This window comes from Protopterus annectens, chromosome 2.part0 (assembly GCF_019279795.1).
Source record: "Protopterus annectens isolate FY-2018-M chromosome 2.part0, PAN1.0, whole genome shotgun sequence".
NCBI lineage: Eukaryota > Metazoa > Chordata > Ceratodontiformes > Protopteridae > Protopterus > Protopterus annectens.
Genome location: NC_056728.1, coordinates 708624674 through 708652375, shown reverse-complemented (window position 1 = coordinate 708652375; position 27702 = coordinate 708624674). Strand labels below are relative to the sequence as shown.

Sequence of the window (27702 nt, the reverse complement as noted above, 5' to 3'; positions counted from 1 at the left end):
TTATAGGTTCTGTAATTAGAAGGCATGCTTGGTTAAAGGAACAAAATTTGCCTGATCATGTTAAAGTTAAATTATTAGATGCACCTTTACAGCATGATACTTTGTTTGGTGTTAAGGCAGAAGAGGTGTTAAAGAAAATGGAGGACAAAGCTAAATCTATGCAAATGGTCAAAGATTTCTTACAAGTACAGCCACCTAGGTTTAGTAGACACTGGCCAACAAAGAACTGGTCCTTTCCTGTGTCAGACAGACCTCAAAGGGGCAGACCCAGACGCCCTAGAGGCAGATCCCAGGCGCAAGGTTCATACAGGTCAAAGCAGTGGGGTGCTTCTACCTCCCAAAGTGGAGAAGACAAATCACAACCTTGCAGGAAACAGTCCCAATGACTTCCCCCTGCCTGCACCAATGGCTTATTTCCTGGCAGCACCCTTAGGGGGAAAATTAGCACTTTTTTTCAAAATTGGCACATTATAACCCAGGACAAGTTGGTTCTAAATATTGTGTCACAAGGCTACAAGTTCCATTACCATACCCTGCCAAAGGCAAATGGCTGGCCAGATCTGCCAAAAAATCAAGGGGCAGAGGCACAAAAACAAGTCTCATCCCTCATGGACATGGGGGCCATTCAACAAGTGCCAGAGCAAGAGCGGAGACAAGGATTTTACTCAAGAACTGTTCTTGGTACCCAGAAAGGACAAGGCCTGGAGGCCAGTACTGGACCTATAGATTCTAAATACTTTCCTGGATATACCAAAATTCAAAATGTTAACTTTGCAGCAGCTTCTGCCCATGCTGGGCAAGACTGCTTGGCTTGTAACTTTAGACCTAAAAGAGGCATACCTGCATGTTCCAATCAGACAAATATGCAGAAGATACGTCAGATTCAAGGCTGGCTCAATGCATTACCAATTCTCTGCACTGCCCTTTGGCTTATCTACTGCGCCCAGGGTCTTTACAAAGTGCCTGGCACCAGTAATTGCATTCTGCAGAAAAAGAGGAATACAAATATATCCTTACTTGGACGACTGTCTAATTCAAGCAGAGAACAAGGACATCCTTCTACAGTATCTGGCATTTGTGAAAAAACTTCTAACATGCCTAGGGTACACAGTCATCGAAAATAAATCAAAACTAGTACCCTCTGAAGAGATAATATTCCCGGGTGCAAGCTTAAATACAACTGCCCAGATAGCTTATCTCACGCCAGACAAACAAAGGCAACTGACTACCTATTTCAAAATGTTAGCAACAAAGGCCCAGTTATCTGCAAGAAAAATTCTGCAGGCTTTGGGCTTCATGGCATCCTGCATCTTACTAATTCCATATGCAAGACTGCATATGAGGAAACTTCACTGGTACCTAAAAAGTGTTTGGACTCAACATTGCCACAGCCTGGAAACTATAATTACTCTCATTCCCTGCCTGCAACAGGAGTTTCGATGGTGGGCAAAGGCTTGTCACCAAAACAAGGAACAGCCGTTCACATTACTCCCAGCCAGGCAGACACTAACAGATGCGTCAGATTATGCCTGGGGGGCCCACATGGCAGGAAGATGCATTCAGGGAACATGGACTCGAACCAAATGCATCTACATATCAATCTAAAAGAGATGCTAGCTGTTCAAAATGCCCTGACAGCCTTCAAGGACCTACTTCATCCAGGACCATACCTCTCAACCATGCCGAATTGCTCAGTTTTTACCCAGTTTTAGGGTTCAAATGAAGGGGTGCCACGATTCCCGAGTGGCACCCCTTCAGTTCCGATTTTTTTTTCTTTTGTTTTTAATTTTTCGCGGCTGTTAGAGCTGACGTCATTGCGTACGTGATGAAGTCAGCTCCCTCAGGGTTACCAGCCTGCGCGATGATGTCAGTTCACTCTCCCAGCCTGTCGGAATTGAGCTCAAAGAGCTCACGCATTTCCGGCCTGTCTGAAATGCGAGCGGGAACCTGGAACGGCAACAAACAGTTGCTGCCGGTGTTGGATTAACTTCTGTTTCATGTTCTGGCTGCTCTTTTATCATTATCGCATAATTTATCGGACTGGTAAGATTGTTGGATTATACAGCATCATTCGTCGCCATCAGAATGAAGAAATTGTTTGGATGCGATTATTCTGCGAAGTAAGTACTGTGAGTGTGAAGTAAGGATTAAGAAAATACCTGTCAGAGAAGTGTATGTTTTGAGAGGGGGGTATCTATTGTTTTTATGTAAAAATGACCTTATAATAATATGAACTGGAGCATGAACGATAAGTGTTTAAGCCTGCAAACAAAACACACAATTACTGTATTCACATACTTGTAGTGCACAAGAAGATTGTAATATAATAAAGGATTCTAAGAAAGTATTTTCTATGACACTGAATTGTGCAGAGTCTGTCAGATACATTATCTGATAAAGAAAGTATTTTCTATGACACTGAATTGTGCAGAGTCTGTCAGATACATTATCTGATAAAGACATTGGCTACTTTTATTTTAAGCAGACTAGCAGAGTGGGTATTGGCAGCAAAGTGGTTCGTTATTTAAGAAGATAATTCAAATGTGTGTGGTTCGTTATTGGTGGCGGCAGCTATTTTATTTAAGCAATGTACTGCTAAGCATTTTTGGTGTCATGGTGTGTGTTTATTATTTTATTTTAAGCAGAGTGGTTATTATTCACAGCAGAGGGGTTCGTTATTGGCAGCCAGCTCCACTCCGGTGTATTAAGCAATGTGCTAAGGTTCATTATTTTATTTGAGCAGACTAGTTTGTGTATTAAGCAGATTACTAATTCAAATGTTACACTTGTCAGTGTGTGTGGTTAATATTTTATTTGATGGCAGCTATGTGTGTTTATTTGATGGCATCTCCTTTCATATTTTATTTCATGGTGTGTGTGTGTGTGTGTGTGTGTGTGTGTGTGTGTGTGTGTGTGTGTGTGTGTGTGTGTGTGTGTGTGTGTGTGTGTGTGTGTGTATAAAATGCCCCAGTTAGGTGTAAATGATGGTTAGGGTTACTGAAACTCAAGCTCTGAGCCTTAAGTACAAGGAGGAAGAGCCTAACTTCTCTACCCATACCCCAACACTTGTGATTATTTTACAGAATGTCTGAAACGTACTTTTTGTCTGTTCCTCTTAAAATGTTCTGGCAAATCAGTGAGAACTGAATTCACTAAATAATGATAGCCATTTAAGTTTCAGTCTTTCTATCTTTCAGGAAAGGCATGGTAATGCAAAACATTTTATTCCAGCAACTTTTCTAAGATTATACAAGCAATGTTTAAAAATGTGTCCCTAGTTTTGGGTCTTTGCCCCGCCCTCCTCCAATAGATTTTGGCTTTTCCAGGTTTCTTGTGCTGCATAGTTCTTCAGGGGGAGAGAAGTTTAGTAATACTTGTGCTACTAACAACACAAATGGACTTGGCATAACAGGTAGTTGAATTCTTGCTTTTGATGCAGAAGGCTGTGTTCTACTCCCGCAGTACGTAGATGGATTGCTGATACTGTACTGTGTTGTATTTTTAAAGGGGGTGGATGCTGCAGTCCTGAGAATGTCCTCTTTAGTGTAACTATGAACCTGTTATCAGCTTGCCATCCATTCCCTATTGCAATATTCCTAGCTTATCATTTTTAGTGTAACGTAGGCAATTTACTCCTCAGGCATTTTATTTGTAGATGAAGCAACAAAATATAAAGTTGTTTGCTAGCAGCAACCTCTTCATTAGTTACAGATCTCTTTTTAATGTGGAATTATTTAGATGATTTTTACTTCCGCAGAAAGTGTGCATATTTACTGATACTGGTGGATTGTAGAAGTTTGTGTAGACTTTTGTGATGGAAATGTTCTGAATTGGGCAGTTTCACTGCTTAGTGGAAAAATGTTCAAAACAATAAATTTAAAACATGCTCTAACAAGTGTGCTGTATTATACAAGGAACATAATTTAATACAGTCAGGAAGGTGTATGAAAGAACACATGTATGTTTTATGTGCAAGGGGCCTATGATTTGAAAACAACCCAAAGCAAAGGTAATCTTTATCGGCCACTGGCCAGATGCATTTTCTTTGAATGTGGGTTTCAATGCTGTTTCAATGAATATGAGTTTCAAGGGCAGAGAAGCTTTAAGGGTGTCTCTTTTCATTGTGAGGCTGTGTTGCTTTGTTTAGCAGATGGCTATTAGTGTTTATACTATAAAATGTAAAATAAAAGTTTTAAAGAAATCCATCCAAGTAATCATTGTGGATGTAAAGCAATATACACATTACAGTGTTTATGGTAAATGGGGCAAAATAGCCAAGAAATGGGACATCAGAATGGCTGTAGGGGGACTCTGAGACCATATTTTGGTCATCTGTTCTTCAGTTTGCATTTGAAAGTTGATATCCCACAATTCTGTTGGAGTGGGCGGGGTTACATAATTATGTATGCAAATTGTATGTTAATCAGCGTACAGATTTGTACCTATTTTCATGGACCTTTGACGTTTCCAGGTTGAGAGGTATGTCCAGGACAACTACTGATAAAGACAAGACAACACCATGGTCATGTGGTATATAAACAAACAGGGGGGCACACATTCTTACCCCCTTTGCAGACTAGCCATGACTTTGTGGGACACAGCATTGACTTACCAAGTACATCTGCAGGCACAATTCCTGCCAGGAAGGAAAAATACTCTGGCAGATGAACTAAGCAGAAACCTCATGGATCCCCACGAGTGGCAGCTGCATCCACAAGTCTTCAGCATGATAACAAGAAAATGGGGGTGCCTGGACATAGATCTAGTTGCCTCCCCTCACAACCACCAACTAAAGACATTCTGCACAAGGATTTATCACAGACAAGCATGGAAAGTGGACGCCCTATCCTTCAGGTGGAAAAACCTATCAGTATATGCATTTCCCCCTCTGCCTCTCCTCCCCAAGATACTCCTAAAGGTCAGACAGGAGAAGCCAAAGATGATACTGATTGCACCAGACTGGCCCCGCTAGCACTGGGTACCCAATATTAAGGAGCTTGCCTCAATGCCTAGCTTGGACCCTACCTGAAGTATCGCATCTACTGTCCCAGCAAAACAATCAGATTCTGCACAGCCAGCTCAGGACTTTAAACCTGGCAGCATGGCGGATAATGTAATCATACAAAATACACCTCTCAGCAAAGCGGTGATGGATGTCATTTTGGAAGCCAGAAGGCCTAGTACTAGAAAATCTTATGCTGGAAAATGGAAGAGATTCTGTGCTTGGAACCAGGCACAAGGAAACAGATACAGCTGTGCCAAATATTCCTCAGATTTTACAATACTTAACTGAGATGCTGGACAAAGGCCTATCTTTCTCATCTATTAAAATGGACGTCTCTGCCATTTTGACTCATTACAATGCAGAGCCACCAATCTTTTCTCATCCCTTATTAAAACAGTACCTTAGAGGAGCCAAAAATTTAAGGCCTCCAAGGAGATCACCAGTGCCTGCATGGGACCAACTATGTCTTGGAAAAACTCACCCTGCCTCCTTTTGAGCCAGCTGCTAATGCTGATATAAAGTTTTTATCTTGGAAAACAGCACTGCTCCTAGCAATAACTTCTGCAAGATGAGTTTCAGAGCTACAGGCACTCGTGGCTGTGGAACCTGTTATAATTTTTTATCCGGACAGGGTCTCCCTGAGGACAAGCCCAACATTTATGCTTAAAGTGGTGTCCAGTGTGGCTCTTAACCAAACCATTCATGTACCAACTTTTTATCAAAATCCACAGAACAAGGGGGAGAGAATTCTGTATTCTTTGGATGTACATAGGCAACTTAGATTCTACTTGGTCAGAACCAAAGTTTTCAGAAAGACGGAGCAATTACTAGTGGCCTTTTTCAGAGGCTATTTCTGTGATGGAGGTCTCATCCCCTCCTCCTTTGGACAAGAAACGTCCTCAATCGGACCCTTCTTCACAGGCCGGTGACAGAGGTAAAAGTCACAAGCACAAGGCCCATAAGTCCTCATCTGATCATCACTCTGCCTCCTCGAAGCTGACTAACACATCGGCTCCGAGATCGGCTCCAGTGAAGATTACCGAGGTCGCCTCTTCGACACTAATTATGGCACCATCTACTGCCTCGGTACTGACCAGCATATCGGTTTCTCTCTTTGCACCAACATCGCCCATTTCGGCTCTGATATCAGTTCTAACAACTACCTCGGAATTGTTTTTGTCATCCACCTCTATCCTAACTTCGGCTTTGAGCCTGCTCACGGCTCCGACCATACCATTGTTACCAGTTGCAAAATTGGAATCGTCAGTGTCATACTGTGACACACCACGGACCTGATACTCATCTACTGTGGACCCGTTTGCCAGACAAGCCTGCAGCCCCTTTTTGCACCAGCCTTTTTGCACCAGCCTGATTCCCCCTCAGGGGCATCGGTGAAATTCACCAGGAGCCTTTCCGAATTTGATGTGGTGCACCTTTTTGATCAGCTGCTGACTGCCAGGGGAATTTCAAATCCGCCTAGACACTGTCCCATTCCAGGCTTTGGGTCTGTTTCTCCAGCAACCCCTTCTTAGTCTCCTCCCTTGGATCCCTCAGTTCCAAGGCTTATTTATCCAACTTTTACTAGAGGACTTTCTTCCTCCATGCTGACAATGACTGTCTGAGGCCCTAAGACCCCTTTGGGTGTCAGTTCCATCAAAACACATCCTTCCTAAATCTCATGCTTGGGGTGTGGAACTTCCGGTTCCGGTCTCTGTACCGACGGTTTTGTTGGCCCCGACTTCGAATCCAAGGGCGACTACTGCTGGAGTCTGCTTGACGCTCCGCCCCAAGGGTGGACCGTCTAGAGCGGGGTGTGATCCCTGTTCCGATTTTGTCTTCTTCAGTTCCGGGCTCCCATTCCTCTTCAATTGGGCCCACTTTCGGGGTGATGGAGAGGGCACTTGCTGCTAGCAATCCTCCTCCGTTGGTTATTCTCCCAGTTCCTTCTGAGCCACAGCTGTCAAAGGCCACCCCCCCAGGACTCCGAGAGCACAAGGCCCAGGAAACTGCTGTCCAGGGCATTTCCCTTTCTGAGTCTTCTTCGGATGCCCCCACCGAAGAACCCCCTCAGAAACAGGTGTGTAAGAAGAAACACATGGACTCCCCAGAGGAGTCCCTCATGGAAGATATGGACTATGATGATGGGGAAGGGTCCCCACGGTCACCCCCTGATGATTCCTTCAGAGACCTCATGGAAATTTTGAAAAAGAGGGGTGACTGGAAGTCCTCCAACCCTTCCTCGGAGAAATCCATATCCCTGTAGGCCTTCCGATCTCAGCTCCAGCTACTTCTTGGGTGACCCCCCCTGCCGATGAGTTGGTTAAACTCATTGTGCAGCGGGCTTGGACGAACCCTGACTCTGTTGAGGCCATCCCCAAAAGATCAGACAAATTACTCTCCTCTCCAGAGGATCAATCCCATTTGGTCCAGAGGTTTGCCAGTGGAAGCTATGGTGGTGGTGGCAGCCACGAAAAAACCTTGCAGAAGAGAGTCCTGCTGTTCACCCGCCCAACAAAGAGTCCCGGGCAGTGGACAGGTTAAGGAAGTGAGTCTTTGCATCAGCGACCTTCGCAGTTAGGTCTTTGAACTTTCTGGCACATTTTACGAGGCTCCAGAGAGATCTTATCTAACTTTCCGGAACTCTCATGGGTCAAGTATCGGATAGAACACGAGATAAATTTGTTTTCCAACTTGCCACCCTAGAATCTATATCTAATTCATCCATGAGGTTGCTGTCACATGCAACCGAAGGAGCAGCTACAGCTGCGGGTGCAGGCATAGTCATGAGACGCCATGCCTGGATGCGCATTTGCGACCTCGTGGACTCTTTCAAGTCTTCCTTTCTAAATGCCCCTATCAAGCCATCTGCTCTGTTCGGGGCTAAGGTCAAGGATACATTAGCCAGGTGCGAGCAAGACGGGAAGACCTTGTCTGCCATTGGCCTACACTTTTCCAAACCTCAGCTTTCCTTTTCCAGGAATCAGAGGAGCGGAAAGATGTGGCACAAGAAGTCTCAAGGTCCTTTCCGAGACGCATGTAGTGAGGACTCTTCCAGAGGCAAAGGGGGTTCTAATAATGGAAGATGCCCCTTTCGGGGCAGAGGGGGGTCCCCGGAACCAGGGCTCCAGAGATTCCTTCTCAGGTAGACCATATCAGTGCTCCTGAGGCGCTGCCTGATTGCGTTCCTCTGGAAGCAGTCATGGCGTGTTTTTCTCTGCGCCAAACTGCCTGGCTGTCCATTATGAACGATCAGTGGGTGCAGAAATCATTACCAGAGGCTACCATATCCCACTAATAACTCCTCCAAGACCTCCAAAATCCCTTCCCGATGTTCCACCCAGTCAAAGGGAGGAGGCAGCTTCCGAAATACAAAAGCTACGTCAAAAGCAAGTCATCCAACAGGTCCCCCCAGACCAGTGTGGATCAGGGTTCTACTCAAGATTCTTTTTGGTGCCAAAGAAAGCAGGGGACTGGAGGCCCATTCTGGATCTCTGCCAGCTAAACAAAGTGGTAGTTCAGACCAAGTTCCGCATGGTCACGATTCAATCCATCCTCCCCTTTTTGCGAGAGGGTGTGTGGATGTGCTCATTAGGTCTGTGGGATGCGTATTACTATATCAAGATGGACAAGTGCTCCAGGAGCCTCCTCCACTTCCGGTTGGGAGCCAGTCACTACCAATTCAGACCCCTGCCTTTTGGTCTCTTGACAGACCCAGAGTGTTCACGAATGTCTTGCAGTAGTAACAGCTCATGTCAGACTTCAGGGATTCCAGATGTTTCCATACCTAGACGATTGGCTCCTCTCCGCCCCCACCAAGCATTTTCTGGTCAGGGCCCTCCGCTACACACTGGCTCTAGCGGAATCATTGGGCATCACCATACAGTGGGAGAAATCAAACCTTCAACCATCACAACAAATGGAATTCATGGGGGCAATATTCAACACCCAGTCAAGCCTGATCTCACTTCCTCTCCACAGGCTTCATAGACTAAGGGCACAAGTTCAGGTGATACTCTGTTGAAGCAAAGTGTCTGCAAGGGAAATCTATGTTTGCAGCCATCCCCATAGTTCCCTTAGCCAGACTACACATGAGATTACTACAGTGGCTCCTTCAGGCCCAGTGGATACCCAGTCTTCACCCCCTGAGCTCAAAGATTCTCATCACCAACCTTTGCAAACAAGATTTCCTCTAGTGGATGAGTACAGATGAAAATCTTTGGTGTTGCCCCTTCCAGGTTCCACAGCCCAGCACCACGTTGACCACGGATGCTTCCCTGATGGGGTGGGGGGGGCCACTTCCAGGTAAAGTAAGTCCAAGGCACGTGGTATGATGTAGAGTTCAATTTGCATATTAATGTCCTGGAGTTATGAGCAGTGCTGCTGGCGTTGCAAGCTTTTCATCCTCTCCTTCCATCTGGAATGATTGCTGTCCAGTCGGACAACATGTCTGCAGTCTGGTACATAAGCAAACAGGGAGGGACCAAATCTGACCCCCTATGTCGCGAAGCCATGGGAATCTGGTAATGGGTGATAGCTTCCAACCGCTTTCTGATCGCAAAGCATATCCCAGGGAGCTCCAATGTAATTGCGGACAGACTGAGCAGATGCATTCTTCATCGTCACGAATGGTCTCTCTACCAGAGTGTGGAGGAGGAAATTTTCAGCCGTTGGGGCCAGCCATGCTTCGACCTTTTCGCCTTCCCTTCAAACACAAAATACAGCAGCTACTTTGCCCTTTTTCTCCCTCTCAGGGAGTCACCGAGAGATGCTCTAACTGACGATTGGCCCACGGGTCTCTCCTTTATGCTTACCCCTCCGATTCCCCTTGTTCTATGGAAAGCTATGCAGTTGAGAAGCAGAGTGATCCTCATTGCCCGGTTTTGGCCTCGTCAAGTGTGGTTTCCCTTCCTTTGATCTCATCTGTTGCAACCTCCTTGGATCCTAGACACTTGTCAGGACCTCATTTCTCACCCACAAAGGCTGAATCCCCCGAATCTGTCCACTCTCAAGCTGACAGCTTGGTTTCTCCACTTCCATTAGTTGCCAGGCAGGAAATCCTCTCTTCACCTGTCCTTGATATTATCTTGGCTTCTCATAAACCATCCATGAGAAAACTTTGCAGGGATAAATGGAAAAGATTCTCTGTTTGGGCACGTAGTCAGAAGCTAGATCCTTCTCAGCCCCAGTAGCCACTATTCTTCATTATCTGGTGGAGCTGTTCGACAAAGGGGCCTCGGCTTCCACCATTTGAGTCCATCTGGCAGCCATTTCCAACTTCCATAATGGGTCTGAAGGAGTGCCACCTATCTCTTCTTGCTTTTGCAAGACCTTCCTCAAAGGTATTTTTCACAGCAGGCCTCCCATCAGACAGCCAGTGGAGGCATGGAATCTGTCCTGGGTTCTGCAGGCTCTCTCTCTGCCCCCGTTTGAGCTGGCTGCGACTTAAGATCTAAAATTCCTGTCATGGAAATCCTTATTCCTGGTGGCTATAACTTCAGCCAGAAGAATTTCTGAATTACAAGCATTATGTATTAAGAGTTCTTATCTGATCTTTCATAAGGACAGAGTATCACTTTGTACTAACCCATCCTTTCTCCCCAAAGTGGTTTCTGATTTTTCGATTAACCAGTCCATTCAGCTCCCTGTGTTCTTCCCAAATTACTCTAACAAGGGAGAATAACTGCCTACATTCCTTGGATGTTCATAGACAATTACGTTTCTATCTGGACAGAACTAAATCCTTTTGCAAGTCAGACCAGCTTTTCATCTCCATTGTGGGCCCTAGAATGGGAGGTGCAGTATCAAAATTTACTTTGTGTAAATGGCTCAGGGATTGCATTGCCTTCATATATTCACTCACGGAGGGATCAAAGCCTGGCCAAATCAAGGCTCACTCCAACTAGGGCTATTGCAGCATCTGTTGCCTTCCAATCTAGGGCCTCCATGGATGACATTTGTGCAGCTGCCATTTGGGCTAAGAACCACACCTTTATCAAGCATTGCAAATTGGATTTGATCTCCAGGGGAAGAGCGGCCTTTGGCTCAATGGTTCTCAGGAATGTTCTTCCATAAGGGCCACCCAGGTTCTACAAGTAGCTGGGGACTCTGTCCTATCAGTGATGAATAGGAAGAAGATTAACAACTTCAGATAAAGAAGTTATGTCTTACCGTAACATTCCATCTGAGTTGTTGATCTTCTTCCAGTCATCACACCTTCCCACCGGCCCCTTCCTAAGGTTCCTGGTGGATCTTCAGGGTCTTTGTGGTGTATTAGGGTTTCTGCGCAGAGATGGCCTCTGACTTATTCTTATTCTTCCTCTATATGTTGCATGCAAACTCGATCTGAGGTGACTGAGCAAAGGGCATTGTGGGTAGCAGCTTAGCTCGAGAGTTTGTTGGTGCACGCAAGCTTGGTACAAGGCCGACTTGGTTCAGAGGGCTTGGAACCGAACCCATCAGTGATGACTGAAAGAAGATCAACAACTCAGATGGAACGTTATGGTAAGACATAACTTCTTTTTTCTAGCTAGTCTAGTCCACTTATTGTACCTTGGGGAATAATATATAAATTCTTTCACAGTTATTACTGCTGAGTTTACATCTTCCATGCCAAATGTTTTCATAAATTTCTTCAGAAATCTACCCTCTTTTGTTGTATTTTCCTTTCTGGGCTGCTTTCATACATCCTTCCTATTGCAAATAGAGTTCCAGTCCCCACCTACACGTTAGTATTCCCTGCTGAAAAACAATATATTTCTCCCAAAAGTTTCTTAAGCTTCATAATGGCAGTTTTTGGTGGAATATAAACACATGCCAGCATAATTCTCCTCCCTTGCCAATAGCCCCTTACTATCACAAATCTTTTTCCCCTCTTCTATCATTATTGGAGCACTTTTAACAGTCAGTATTACTATTCCCCTTTTCATTTGTCCCTGATAGTCTGCTGAATATCCATCCTGAAATCCTTTCTTTGCCAAATTCATATGTTCATTTCTTTCCAGGTGTTGTCTTCAGCATTATTTGCACTCTACGTTTCTTAATATTATTCGATAATCTTTCCTTTTTTTCTATATATATATATATATATATATATATATATATATATATATATATATATATATATATATAAAGCCATTTACACTCTAAGATAATATGGACAGTGTAACCATTATGATAAAAAGGCTGTTGTTCCCAACTGTTCTGCATGATTTTTTGAATGTGCATTTCCAACTTTTGTCTTGCATACACACACTAATGTTTGGCAGTCTGATCTGTTATACAGTTGTTTCTTGTTCATTTTAGCCTTCGTAACATTTTCAAGGCTTTTTGTATTATTGCAAAATCTCGAAAAAATATACATTTTCAGAACACTCCCATTCCATATTAATTTAGAACACATACACAAAACTATGTCTACCTTCAAATAATGAAGCTCAACTTCCATATTGGAACAATTGCCCCAAATCGACAGTTGCACTCACAAGGCATTACTTAACATAAAATTAAGGTTACCCTTGCTAAAGCACAAGTTAGAGTTTTACACTGATTGCTGTCTCTTAACTTTTTTCCCCTTCAGGATGTCAAAAGCAGCTTGTATCCATTCAAAAAACATTAACTTTTAGCCCTAAGAAAAATTGCACCGACTGTCTTTAAGTAAAACTAAAGTGTACACTGTTCTCTTAAATGCATTAAAGCATTAAAGTTGCTAGGGAGGCTGCTATCTCTTATTCTCTTTTCATAATTTCAAACTTTATTCTTCACTGAATTGTTTTCCATTTTACCTTTAAATGTTGTATTGGAGTCTGCCAAGAATGCTCAGAACACCCAATATTAATGTGTACAGCTCTTCTCCATGTAAAAGTAGCCAGCAAAAGGAGAAAAAAGGCTGAGAGCTCAGCAGATGCATAAATGAGAATCTTTGTAAATTCCACTCAGAACAGTGTGTACATCTGTCTTCAGCTACAAACTTCTTCATTCCCAGTTACATTTGCTAATAGAAAAGAACAAGCTAATATATATGCTGATGTGAGAAACTTAGCATTGCTTATGGCTTTCATCATGTCGTCTTATTTTTCAAGCCTACTTTGCTTACAGAAATGCTTGTTTATAGCTTAAGACAAGGGCATTAATCAAGACATCCACCCTTGTAAAAAAAAAAAAAAAAAAAAATTATCTTAAATCTGCATATAACATAATTAGTGCACTTTTACACACCATCCCCACGCCAGCAGCCCAGTATCACTGCATATTAACTTAAACTTGTTCTCTTATTTTACTGGAAAACCTTTATTTTTTACAAGTAAAAAAGTCCTTGGCTATTTTAATATCTTTAACCCATACTGTCATTAACACATTTAACAGTTACTGAAAAGACTTGACCCCGCATTTAAAATGCCCCTAACTACACACTGTACAAAACTACTTTTCTGTATAACATGCAGTTGTATCATGAAATGTTTATACAAGCATTAATGAGGGCAACAATTGTTTTACTTAAAATTACTTAGTTTGCTTTTAGTATCCTTCTAAATATCAATGACATAAAGTGGAATATGCATTACAGTTCACCCACAGTAACAAAGTCAACAGAAGTCCACTCTCTCATCCAATTTTTCCTTGCAAAACCATATTTCACAAATGTGATTTATACTTTATAGTCTCCCATTTATGCACTAATTGTAGGGTTGCTGCTTTTCTTCCAATTCATTTCCATCTCCCAACACCAGATTCTGGTTCAAGACCAAGGAGTCCACTGCTGTCCTTTTGTCTGTCTCTCAAGCATTTTCATTTGGAACATTGGAAAAGGTTTCACTGGTAAAGTCTGTTTATGATCTTTGTCAGAAGAATGAGAAGCAGAGCCACCTTCTGTTTGCTGGCTCACTGTTGTATAAACTTTATTTCCTCCTTAGCCTGCTCTGCATCCAAACATGTCTCCAGGAAAAAATACTCTGAAGACAGACCCTTGAATCTTTGACCTGCCTCTCAACATTCCCTGATTGCTAGGATACATTTGCTTTTCTTCTTCCTGTTGTAGAGTGAATAATCATTTTCCAGAAAACAGCCTGCTTACTCTAATTTTCAGTAGTTTCTCTTCTGCAACAGTTTTGTCAGGATCAGTTCTTTCTGTTGGTATAATTGCACCTTTACTAATACAGGTCATGTCTGCTTTCTCATGACCAGGTTTGGCACATACACTTGATGTGTCCTTTCAGTTAACAAATCCCATTGTGGAGTACCAGTCCAGTTACTTATCTGTGCTTTCATAAAATGAATACAGTCTTTTCCTTTCAGTTTCTCTGGCACAGCAGAAAATCTCAGGTTTTGTCTGTGTGCTCTATCTTCTAACTCTACCATTTTTTTGAAATGGCTCTGATTGAGAAGCCCCGTACTTATGCACCCATTTCTTCATTTTAGTCTGTGAATTTTTCAGTTTTATCAGTTCAGATGAATAGGCATTTTATGCTTTTTATATTTTTATAGCATTTTGCTATTTGAGTTTTTGTATTCCTTCAGTGTTTCAATTATTTTAATCACCTCTCAGTACATTTGTGTTTTTTTCCATGTAAATTACTGGAAGCCATGTCCTGTACCAAAGCTGAAGCTTGTACATATTTTTGCTGAACAGCTGTAGGATTTTTCCAAACTGATTTTTTTTACCCAAGCTGACAATATCACTGGCTGTTATTTTTCAGTTTCTGTTTTTACTCTGGGAGACCTGAAAGTATGTTGTTGATCAGTGTGCAACCATTTTGTAGTTTTACGAATCTGTAAGTCTAAGTCTCGTTTCTTTCTTAAGTCAGCTTTGCAAGGGGGTCATGCAACAGTCATGTCTTTCCTACTGGATGACATGCATGAGGAATTTCCTCAGAGCTTTCCTTGGCTTGGAGAATGGTAGGTAAGGACAGATGAATTCTGAACATGGACTCCAATGCAGTTTGAAGGGTTTAGGTTCTCTGCCATAAGGGGCTCACTTGCAAGTTCACCTCCTCTCCTCAGAGCTTATGTACTAAGGGTGTTTCTCTGAAGCCATAGAGCCTAGCCTGTTCTTCCTTTTGGAATACGTAAATAAACTTTATTATCTCTTCCCTCACTCTGAAGACAAGGGAGTCTCCGCTCTTGTTTGGATTTTGTTCATTTCAAACATGTACTCCAAATTCTTAATGGGGACTTTTCAGAAAGTCAGGCCACTGTTGCTGCAGATTACCTGGATAGCATCACAAGGCACAGTGGATGCCCACTGATACATCATTAAGAGAGAACCCCACAGGAGTTGTTGCCTTTGTTATGATCTCTTGTTTACAAAGGCTTTAGCCATGGTGCAGACCTAACAGTAGAATGTTGTTATACTGTTCCTATACTTGGATGTCTGGATTCTGATAGTCCAGTCAGTTTCGGGATATTTGCCTTTCCTAGGTTGTACTGCTATCCCTGTCCTGGGGGGGAATCACAGATCTGTTGATTACCCCCCCCCCCCCCCCAACAGCTACTCTTTCCTGGGCTGTTCTGTAATCACAGGACCTAATGTTTGCTTAAACTGTGAGAAGTTATGTCTGGCATCCTTGAAGGGGATAGTCTTCATATGGGCAGAACTGGACTGTCTGAATTGCAAGTCATTCTTGCACATGGCAAGAGCTGAGGAAGTCGTGACTTTGGCATCCTAAGTGAGAAAGTAGAGATTTGTAATGTCCTGTACAAATTTAGCTCTTCTTGGGCCTAATGGTGGTGGCTGTTTATCCGCACTTTCACAAAACATGACACCTGAATTGTAGCCTTAATGGTAACAGCAGACATTAGTTGGGCTATGTTCAAGGCCTGCCATCCTAAGTACTTGTTTTAATAACATTAGTCCTGAGTTTTCAGTAGTGACATTAGTCCTGAGTTTTCAGTAGTGAGAGCTGTTCTTTTTGCTGTAAAGCTTTACACGTTTTCTTTTCAGCATGTCTTTACCTTCACGCTTATCCAGATTTGTTTTGACTGCAATCATTTCATCTTCTGACTCCAAGTCAGACTGCCAACCAGTCACGAGTGGAGTCCCACAGGGATCGGTCCTGGGTCCTCTCCTGTTTGATATCTACTTCTCAGAAGTCCAGTCCAACATGAAGGGACCCTGGCTGACAAAGTTCGCAGACAATTACAAGTTGGGAGCCATTATTAACTCCCCAAGTGATGCTGACATCCTACAGAAAGGCCTTACTGAGACCAATGACTGGTATCAAAACAATGGCCTTAAGCTCAGTGCCAAAACATGTGTCATCATCCCCTTTGGGAAAAACCCAGTTCCCATGAACTACCACATCGATGGTAGTCCACTGAGCACAGAAGGCGTTATAAGAGATCTGGGAACACAAGTTGACATCAGCCTCTGTTTTGACCATCACACTGCCACCATGGTCAGAAAGTCCTTCTATGTGGCACATTCCATTACTAAGGGTTTTGTATCCAGGAAGAAAGAGGTCATTGTCTCCCTCTACTCTTCCCTCATTAGGCCAATCATTGAGTACAATGCCCCATTTGGCATGTACCTCACTAGACACCTGCAACAACTGGAGAGGCCGCAGAAGTACCTCACAAAGAGGATCCTAGGCCTTAAACATTTGTCCTGTATGGACAGACTCAAAAAAACTCCAACTATTCTTTGTCTCATATCACCTACTTAGAGGCGATCACTGCTTGACTTATAAAACCATGTGTGACCCAGTTCTGTTAAGAAATGCTGCAGCTAAAGAAATCCCATCCCCTCCGCACCACAAGCTCCAGAAACCTCAAGCTCCAGAAACCTCAACCTCATTACCACATTCAACAGAACGTGCTGGAGGGACAGGTTCATAACCTAGAGGCTGCCCATGTTATGGAATAGACTTCCCTTACATGTCAAACAGAGCACCTCACTGGACCTCTTCAAGAGAAATCTTGATGAGTGGATGGGAAATAGAAATTTCACCCCGGGGATCACTCCAATGGCTCAACTCGACAGAGGCACTAGAAACTAAGGTTGGGTGGCATGATGCCAGGGTAATCCTATGGGCTAGGCTTGTAAAGGCTCCAGGGCCATTCCTAGTACACACCTATGATTGTGAACATAGTTTTATGAGCATCTTCAGAATGACAGGGACCTGGCTGATAGTGGAAGTCCAGGAAAAAACATTCAAAGACTTTCAGCAACTTTAGTTTTACTATGAAATAAAGCTGATAATTAGTTAAGGGTCAAATGAAACTTCCGTAGTGTGAATTAAAAGTACAGTTTCTTAGTAAATTTGAAGTGAAGAAACTGTTCAAAGAATTTCACAGTCAGCCTGCTATTGCTCTGGCAGTACTGATAAACTGTGTAAAATGACAGAAAATTAATTACATGTGTCTTTTGTATTAGTTCTACAGGTTGAGAAACTTTTGCAGAAGGTTGTTGACATAAGGTATTAACTGTAGAAGTTGGACTTTGGAAACCTCATTTAACAGGTATTCTTGGTTCTCCCATCCCTTTATAGAGACTTATTCCCTTTTACTAGTGTCTTCACACACTGCCAGTAGATCTGTATTTTTGTGTTTTTGAGGATCCTCTAATGGGAGGGTACTGGTGTGGTGCTCTCTGTTTTAGGTAAATCGGTACATCATTACTTATGCTTAATATGCAGGCTTGGGAGGGATTCCCTTCGGAAGCAGTAAGAAATTTACTATTAGATTTCTTTCTGACAGTTGCATGTTTTTTGTACATTGTTATTTAGATTTCCGTGTATGTTTAGTTTTCTAGTAATTATTCCATATAATGCCACACTAATGAGCTGTACAGGGAATTCGATATGGGACCTTGTTCTCTATTCGGCTATGATGATGAACAAGACTGAGTTCTTGGTTGTAGTTTACATACGACTTCAAAGACTGTGGTGGTTTTGATAGCAGTAAAAAGGCTGTTGGAATTACAGGTTTTATATACCATACATAGGGACATTATGTAGGTTTTTAACTTGAATAAGGTGGTCCTTTAGATGAATGAAGCATTCCCCCAAAGTACTGTTTGACATCCACAATCAGTCTGATGTTCTTCGTCTTCCATTGCTGCAGTCCTGACTATTGGGTATAGTCCGCGTCCCAGTCGGCCCGAATACCAGAGTATAAGGCTGACGTCGGTCAGGGCGCATTAGACTGACGTCAGTACGTCAGGGTACTAATGCGCATGACCGACGTCATATCCTCAGTCTTTTTTGCCGCATGGTCCGATGCAGAAGCAGTTTTGCGAGTGCAGGTTGGCGTTCTGAAATACTTCCGAAACCGGAGTTTCAGACCGAAACAGAGTTGGCTAAGTACCCCGTTGGGGAACATTTTGGTTTTTCTTGCCTCAGTATTTTACCGGATGTCAGAAAAAGTGAATAACTGTATTTCTTGTGGGAAACAGATACCTCATAGGGATTATCATACCTTGTGTATACCTTGTTTAGGGCCTGAGCACGACGTTGTTGGTTGCAGCTCTTGTGCTAGGTTTAACAAACGCACTATTAAGAGGAGGTTAGACTGTGCCAGGTTAGTGTTTGGGAAGCGTTGCAATTATAAAATGCCGCCGGATGCTCCGGCCCGCTTCTCCAAGAAGCGCAAGGATAAAATAGTGAAGCCTAGGGTTGAGGAACCGGCAGTCCCGGACGCCGGTTCTTTAGAAGGCTCAGTGGAGCCGGAGGTTTTGCCAGGAGTTTCCATGGAGTCCCAGGCAGAAACTATACTCTTACAGGATGTGCCTTCTCAGGAGGTAGGCCAGGCTGAGGGGCTTCTCAGGTGACTGTTCTTCCCTCTCTTCCCAAGGTAGTTAGGGCCTCTCCTTCTGTTGCCAAAACTTCTATGAGAGGTAGGCCTACTTCAGCTTCAGTGGGGGCTTCTCCTACCATTTCAGGTTCTGTACCTAAGAAACATATGCTTAAGATGGCAGAAGATTTGATTACTATGATTAGGGTTCTATGCCCCGCCTGATAAGAGGCCTAGGGTGGAACCGAGTTTGATTGTTTTGAACAGTGTTCTGAGGCTTCAGAATCTTCTGTGGAAGATTTGCAGGAGTATCCTACCTATTCTGATTCTGATGTGGATGATTCCACTCCTACAGCGTCTCCTCCTGAGGATTTCTCATTTTCAGAGACTTTGCATTCCATGAGGGAGCACTTTAAATGGGAAGGCCAGGATTACTCTGACTCTAGGAAAAGGCTTAGGGAGTTCTTGTTTTACCCCAGCATAGGCCTTTAGCTATTCCTCCTGTGTTGAATGTGGTGGAAGATGTTTTGCAGAGGCTTCCTGAACCCTGACTCTTTGCCTCCTGCTCCTGTTAAGCCTGATAGGTATTATAGGGTGCCCAAGCTCATAAATATTTGTTTAAGAGTCCTAGGGCGGACCCAGAAACTATTTCTCAGGGGCCTAAGGGTGTAAAAAGCTTCTGTGGTTAAAAATCCTGTCCCCACTGATAAAGAGGCAAGGGCTTTGGATAGGTGGGGAAAGAAAGTGTATACTTCTTCCACTTTAGCCATGAGAGCTTTGAATTGTCAGTTTCACATGTTAAAATATCAGAATTACCTTCTTTCACAATTGAAATCTAAGGTGGATGCTTTGGCGGAAGGTATTGAGTGTAAAGAGTTGCTGGATTTGGTTCATGTGTCTGAACAAGTGGGTAAGCATTCTTTGCAATGTGGTTTTGATGCTGTACAGGCCTCCTCGAGGGTGGCTGCTACCAGCTCTGTTCTTCGCAGGCATGCCTGGTTGAAGGATCAGAATTTAGCTGAGCATGTTAAGACACGGATTTTGGATGCTCCTTTACAGTCTGATGTGTTGTTTGGTTCCTGTGGAAGCTGTTTTAAAGAAAATGGAGGGCAAAACTAAGACTATGCAGACCGTTTAAAAATTTTTGCAGGTGCAGCCACCCAAGTTTAGTAGAAATTGGCCTGCTAAGGGGTGGACATATCCTGCTTATGATTCTCAGTCTAGGGGTAGGTCTAGACGTGGTAGGGGCAGGGCTCAAAGTTCTTTTAGGCCTAGAACAGGGAGTTCACCTGCTCAGACTTCTGGTGAGGGCAGGGGTCAGTCCTTTAAGTAAACAGACCCAATGACCTGTTTTTTCAGCTGCCAGCAGATTCACGTCTGGCAGCTCCTTTGGGGGGAAGACTGTCTCTTTTCAAAGAAAATTGGGATTTCATTACTCAAGACAAATGGGTGTTGGATATCATTCACCACGGTTACAGATTTTATTTCCATACAATGCCCCCTTTCAAAGGCATGCCAGACGTTCCTCCTCTACAAAGAAAAGAGGCTCACAAGCAAGTTTTACAGTTACTTCACATAGGGGCCATTCAGCCAGTCCCTGTGTCAGAGAGGGGCCTAGGATTTTATTCTCGCCTGTTCCTTGTACCAAAGAAGGGGAACACGTGGAGACCAATTTTGGATTTATCTCTCCTCAACACGTTTTGGACATTCCCAAGTTCAAGATGTTGACGTTACAACAGCTTTTACCTCTGCTGGGCAAAGATCACTGGATGGTAACTTTAGATCTCAAGGAAGCTTACCTTCATGTGCCTATAAGGCTAAGTTGCAGAAAGTATCTGCGGTTTCGAGCTGGAAATTCTCATTATCAGTTCTCTGCATTGCCCTTTGGCTTATCTACTGCCCAGAGTATTCACAAAGGTTCTGGCTCCAGTGATAGCTTACTTCAGGCTTCAAGGAATTCAAATCTATCCTTACTTGGACGACTGCCTGATTCTGGCTCAAGAAAAGGAAGACCTACTACAGCATCTGGAATATGTTATAGCAGTGCTAAGATGCCTAGGGTATTCTGTGAACGAAATAAAGTCCAGTCTAGTACCCTCTCAAGACATGTGCTTTCTGGGTGTAAGACTGAATACAGCAGCCCAGATGGCCTTTTTAACCCCGGACAAACAAAAGAGTCTGTCACTTTACTTCCATCAACTATCTCATCAGTCCGTGCTGACTGCAAGGACAGTCCTTCAAGCATTAGGGTTCATGGCATCTTGTATTCTGGTGCTTCCCAATGCCAAACTGCATATGAGGAAGCTACAATGGTATCTCAAAATGTATGGACACAGCACTGCCAGGATTTGGACACTGTCATTCAAATAATACCTTGCATTCAAAAGGAATTTTTGTGGTGGGCTCAGGAATGTCACCTAAACAAGGGACTCTCTGTGACCCGGCCAGAGGCAAGTCAGATTCTAACGACAGATGCCTCGGACATTGCTTGGGGAGCTCATCTAAATGGAAAGTGGATACAAGACAAGTGGCCTGCCAGACTACAGCATCTACATATCAACATGAAGGAGATGTTAGCAGTCCAGTTTGCATTAATGGCTTCCAAGGAGTTACTTCTTCCAGGGCAGGTGTTGATTCTAACAGACAACACAACTGTCATGTGGTACATCAACAAGCAAGGGGGAACACATTCTTATCCTCTATGCAGGCAAGCAATGCTTTTATGGGAGACTGCGCTAAGCTTGCAACTAACTCTTCAGGCAAGGTTTCTGCCAGGAGCACAGAACTCCTTAGCAGATGTGTTAAGCAGACAAATCATGGATCCCCACGAGTGGAAACTGGATCTTCATGTATTTCAGAAACTGACAGTGTCATGGGGAACTCCAGACATAGATCTGTTCGCTTCTCCACTAAACCACCAGCTGCCAAAGTATTGCACAAAGGGGTTTCATCACACAGCTTGGAAAGTGGATGCTCTGTCTTTCAGTTGGAAAAACCTTCATGTGTATGCCTTTCCACCTCTACCGCTTCTTCCAAAGGTACTATTAAAGGTCAGACAAGACAGGCCAAGGATGATTTTGATAGCTCCAGATTGGCCTCGGCAACACTGGTACCCACTACTACGGAGTCTGGTAAAGAAGCCTCCATGGCCTTTACCTCTGATTCCTCATCTGTTATCTCAGAAGGACGGTCATCTGCTCAATGTCAAGCTTCACTCTCTTCATCTAACAGCCTGGCATATTCTGTGTTGAAACACAGCAGGTCTCAACTTCCTCAACAAGTTTTAAATGTGATTATGGAAGCTAGAAGGCCTAGTACAAGGAGAGTGTACATGAAAAAATGGAAGAGATTTTTATTTTGGAGTACAGCAAAGAATTTGGAGATTTCAGAGCCTAATTTGAGTGTGGCTCTTCAATATCTTACTGAATTATTGGACAAAGGATTGTCCTTCTCTTCCATAAAGATTCATGCTGCAGCAATTTCAGCTCACTATGATTGTGACCCACCTTTGTTTTCGCATCCTTTGTTCAAGCAGTTTCTTAGAGGGCAAAGAATATAAGACCCCACGTAGAGCTCCTACTCCTGCTTGGGATCTCAATTTTGTGTTGGAAAAACTTACTCTACAACCTTTTGAGCCTGCAGCTACTGCTGAATTGAAATATTTGTCATGGAAGACTGCTTTTCTGTTGGCTATTACTTCTGCAAGAAGGGTGTCTGAGTTGCAGGCCCTTATGGCAGTAGAGCCTTTTGATTTTCCATAAGGACAGGGTATCATTACGTACTAATCCTTCCTTTATGCCTAAGGTGGTTTCTAGTGTGGCTTTAAACCAAACTATTCATTTGCCTACGTTTTTGCAGATCCTCAAAATAAAGGGGAAAAGATATTGCACACTTTAGATGTACACAGGCAATTGCGTTATTATTTGAGCAGGACTAAGGATTTTAGGCAGTCTCAGCAGTTACTTGTTTCTTTTGCTTTGAGTTCACAGGGCAAGCCTGTGTCAAAACAAACTATTTCTAGGTGGATTGGCTTTTGCATTGCATTTTGTTATTCCCATCATGGCAAGGAGATACCAGCTGGGATTAGGCCTCATTCCACTAGGGCTACTGCCACTTCAACTGCATTTCTAAGGGGGGTGGCAACTAAGGATATTCTGGAAGCAGCTACTTGGAGTTCAGTGCATACTTTCTCTAGGCATTATCACCTTCCTATATACTCTAAGACTAGGGCTGGTTTTGCAACAGCTGTTTTACAAGGCATGTTGTCAGCTCCTACTACTTTATAATTTGCCAGCCTCCCTTACCTCTGCTTTGGGATTCTACCCAATAGTCAGGACTGCAGCAATGGAAGACGAAGAACATAGTACAGTTTTGTACCTACCATAAATGTAGATGTTCGAGGATTCCATTGCTGCAGTCCAATTTACCCTCCCTCCTTCCCTCTGTGTTTAGGGGTGGTTGTGTAGGTGAGTTTACATGCTTATATTTTTATATACATATATTGTTGTATATATTATACATGTTTTTGGTGCAGGTTGTTTTGGGACTTGTCTTTTGGGTCTTCTGACATCTGGGGCAAGAAAAGACTGAGGATATGACGTCGGTCATGCGCATTAGTACCCTGACGCTGACGCCAGTCTAATGCGCCCTGACCGACGTCAGCCTTATACTCTGGTATTCGGGCCGACTGGGACGCGGACTATACCCAATAGTCAGGACTGCAGCAATGGAATCCTCGAACATCTACATTTATGGTAGGTACAAAACTGTACTTTAACCTGCTTGTGTTCTTTACAGTTTCTCTCTTTCAGTCTGAATAAAGGATCTGATGTTGCCCTTTTTATTCTTCCTCACCAATGGGTTTGGATCCAATCCTCGGATCCGTGTTGGACGCATACACTGGACTTTGGATCCAGCTCTCAAGCTCCTCCCTCTACCTACAATGCTCTATTCCATCCCCAGTACCTCAGATCCCTTTTGCCAGCATTGGTAGTGACTGTTAGGATATATTTTCTGTCTCAGTCATATCTTTCTTGTTGTATCCTTTTACTTTTCTTCTCCCTCTTAGTTTCCCTGAGTGTTAGGAGTTAATGTCTTCTTGTCTCGTTTCTCTTTCTTTACTTCGGTAGTCCTTCCATACCATTGTTGGTATATTTTCTTTACCTATGTAGGTATTTTTAACATACCATAGCTGGTATTTCTGATGTTCTTCATTCCACATTGCTGCAGTCCTAACTATTGGGTAGTCCGCTGTCCAGTCGGCCCGAATACCAAAGTATATGGCTGACGTCGGTCAGGGCGCATTAGACTGACGTCAGTACGTCAGGGTACTAATGCGCATGACCGACGTCATATCCTCAGTCTTTTTTGCCGCATGGTCCGATGCAGAAGCAATTTTGCGAGTGCAGGTTGGCGTTCTGAAAGTTTCTGAAGCCAGAGTTTCAGACCGAATCAAAGTTGGCTAAGTACCCGTTGGGAATATTTTGGTTTTTCTTGCCTCAGTATTTAACCGGATGTCAGAAAAGTGAATAACTGTATTTCTTGTGGGAAACAGATACCTCATAGGGATTACCATACTTTGTGTATACCTTGTTTAGGGCCTGAGCACGGCGTTGTTGGATGCCGCTCTTGTGCTAGATTTAACAAACGCACTATTAAGAGAAGGTTAGACTGTGCCAGGTTAGTGTTTGGGAAGCGTTGTAATTATAAAATGCCGCCGGATGCTCCGGCGCCGCTTCGCTAAAAACGCAAGGACAAAACAGCAAAGTTTAGGTGGAAGAACCGACAGTCCCAGACGCCGGTTCTTTAGAGGCTCAGTGGAGCCGGAGGTTTTGCCAGGTGTTTCTTTGGAGTCTCAGGAGAGTCTTTACTGTTACAGGATGTATCCTCTCAGGAAGTAGGCCAGGCTGAGGGGGCTTCTCAGGTGGCTGTTCTTCCCTCTCTTCCTAAGGTGGTTAGAGCCTCCCCTTCTGTTTCCAAGGCTTCTTTGGGGAGCAGGCCAAGTTTTGCTTCAGTGGGGGTTTCTCCTAGTGCTTCAGGGTCTTTGCCTAAGAAACATATGCTTAAAATGGCAGAGGATTTGATTACTATGATACGGGGTTCTATGCCCCCTCCTGATAAGAGGCCTAGGGTGGAACCTGAGTTTGAGAGTTTTGAGCAATGCTCGGAGGCTTCTGAGTCTTGACTGAAGACTTGCAGGAGTACCCTCCTTATTCTGATTCTGATGTGGATGATTCTACTCCTTCAGCTTCTCCTCCTGAGGATTTTTCATTTTCAGAGACTCTGCATTCCATGAGGGAGCATTTTAAATGGGAAGGTCAAGATTTCTCTGATTCCAGGAAAAGGCTTAGGGAATTCTTGTTATTACCCCAGCATAGGCCTTTAGCTATACCTCCTGTTTTGAATGTGGTGGAAGATGTTTTTGCAGAGGCTTCCCTGAACCCTGATTCTTTGCCTCCTGCCCCAGTTAAATCGGATAGGTATTATAGGGTGCCTGAAGCTCATAAGTATCTTTTTAAGAGTCCTAGGGCAGACCCGGAAACTGTCTCTCAGGGGCCTAAAGGTGTGAAGGCCTCAGTTGTTAAAAATCCTGTCCCTCCTGATAAAGAGGCAAGGGCTTTGGATAGATGGGGAAAGAAAGTGTATACTTCTTCCACTTTAGCCATGAGGGCGTTGAATTGTCAGTTTCACATGTTAAAATATCAGAATTATCTTCTTTCACAGTTGAAATCTAAGGTGGATGCTCTGGCGGAAGGTATTGAGTGTAAAGAGTTGCAGGATTTAGTTCATGTGTCTGAACAGGTGGGTAAACATTCCTTGCAATGTGGTTTTGATGCTGTGCAGGCCTCCTCCAGGGTGGCTGCCACTGGTTCTGTTCTTCGTAGGCACGCCTGGTTGAGAGATCAGAATTTAGCTGAGCATGTTAAGACACGGATTTTGGATGCTCCTTTGCAGTCTGATGTGTTTGGTTCGCCTGTAGAAGCAGTTTTGAAGAAAATGGAGGACAAGGCTAAGTCTATGCAAACTGTTAAAGATTTTTTGCAGGTGCAGCCGCCGAAGTTTAGTAGAAATTGGCCTGCTAAGAGATGGACTTATCCTGCTTATGATTCCCAGTCTAGGGGTAGGTCTAGACCTGGTAGGGGCAGAGCTCAGGGTTCTTTTAGGCCTAGGACAGGGAGTTCCCCTGCTCAGACTTCTGGTGAGGGCAGGGGTCAGTCCTTTCGTAAGCAGACACAATGACCTGCCTTTTCAGCTGCCAGGTCATTCTCGCCTGGCAGCACCGTTGGGAGGAAGACTGTCTCTTTTCAAAGAAAATTGGGATTTAATTACCCAAGACAGATGGGTTCTGGATATCATTCACCACGGTTACAGGTTTTATTTCCATACCTTGCCTCCTTTCAAAGGCATGCCAGACATTCCTCCTCTACAAAGACAAGAGGCTCACAAGCAAATTTCTCTGTTACTCCAAATAGGGGCCATTCAGCCGGTTCCTGTGCCAGAAAGGGGCCTAGGATTTTATTCTCGCCTGTTCCTAGTACTCAAGAAGGGAAACACGTGGAGACCAATTTTGGATTTATCTATCCTCAACACTTATCTGGACATTCCCAAGTTCAAGATGTTGACGTTACAACAGCTTTTACCTCTGCTGGGCAAAGATCACTGGATGGTAACTTTAGATCTCAAGGAAGCTTACCTTCATGTGCCTATAAGACTAAGTTGCAGAAAGTATCTGCGTTTTCGAGCTGGAAATTCTCATTATCAGTTCTCTGCATTGCCCTTTGGCTTATCTACTGCCCAGAGTATTCACAAAGGTTCTGGCTCCAGTGATAGCTTACTTCAGGCTAAAAGGAATTCAAATCTATCCTTACTTGGACGATTGCCTGATTCTGGCTCAAGAAAAGGAAGACCTTCTACAGCATTTGGAATATGTCATAGCAGTGCTAAGATGCCTAGGGTATTCTGTGAACGAAATAAAGTCCAGTCTAGTACCCTCTCAAGACATGTGCTTTCTGGGTGTGAGACTGAATACAGCAGCCCAGATGGCCTTTTAACCCCGGACAAACAAAAGAATCTTTCCAGTTACTTCCATCAACTATCTCTTCAGTCCGGGCTGACTGCAAGGACAGTCCTTCAAGCCTTAGGGTTCATGGCATCTTGTATTCTGGTGCTTCCCAATGCCAAACTGCATATGAGGAAGCTACAATGGTATCTCAAAATGTATGGACACAGCACTGCCAGGATTTGGACACTGTCATTCAAATAATACCTTGCATTCAAAAGGAATTTTTGTGGTGGGCTCAGGAATGTCACCTAAACAAGGGACTCTCTGTGACCCGGCCAGAGGCGAGTCAGATTCTAACGACAGATGCCTCAGACATTGCTTGGGGAGCTCATCTAAATGGAAAGTGGATACAAGACAAGTGGCCTGCCAGACTACAGCATCTACATATCAACATGAAGGAGATGTTAGCAGTCCAGTTTGCATTAATGGCTTTCAAGGAGTTACTTCTTCCAGGGCAGGTGTTGATTCTAACAGACAACACAACTGTCATGTGGTACATCAACAAACAAGGGGGAACACATTCTTACCCATTGTGCAGGCAAGCAATGATTTTATGGGAGACTGCGCTCAGCTTGCAACTAACTCTTCAGGCAAGGTTTCTGCCGGGAGCACAGAACTCCTTAGCAGATGTGTTAAGCAGACAAATCATGGATCCCCACGAGTGGAAACTGGATCTTCATGTATTTCAAACGTTGACAGTGTCCTGGGGAACTCCAGGCATAGATCTGTTCGCTTCTCCACTAAACCACCAGCTGCCAAAGTTTTGCACAAAGAGGTTTCATCACACAGCTTGGAAAGTGGATGCTCTTTCTTTCAGTTGGAAAAATCTTCATGTGTATGCGTTTCCACCTCTGCCTCTTCTTCCAAAGGTGCTTCTAAAGGTCAGACAAGACAAGCCAAGGATGATTTT

General features: G+C 43.7%; 1 protein-coding gene across 1 annotated transcript in view; it reads left to right on the top strand.

The window, feature by feature from the left end:
* ECPAS (Ecm29 proteasome adaptor and scaffold) overlaps nt 1-27702 on the top strand; it is a 2158898-nt gene that overhangs the window by 231765 nt on the left and 1899431 nt on the right. The gene's annotated exons all lie outside the window — the stretch shown is intronic.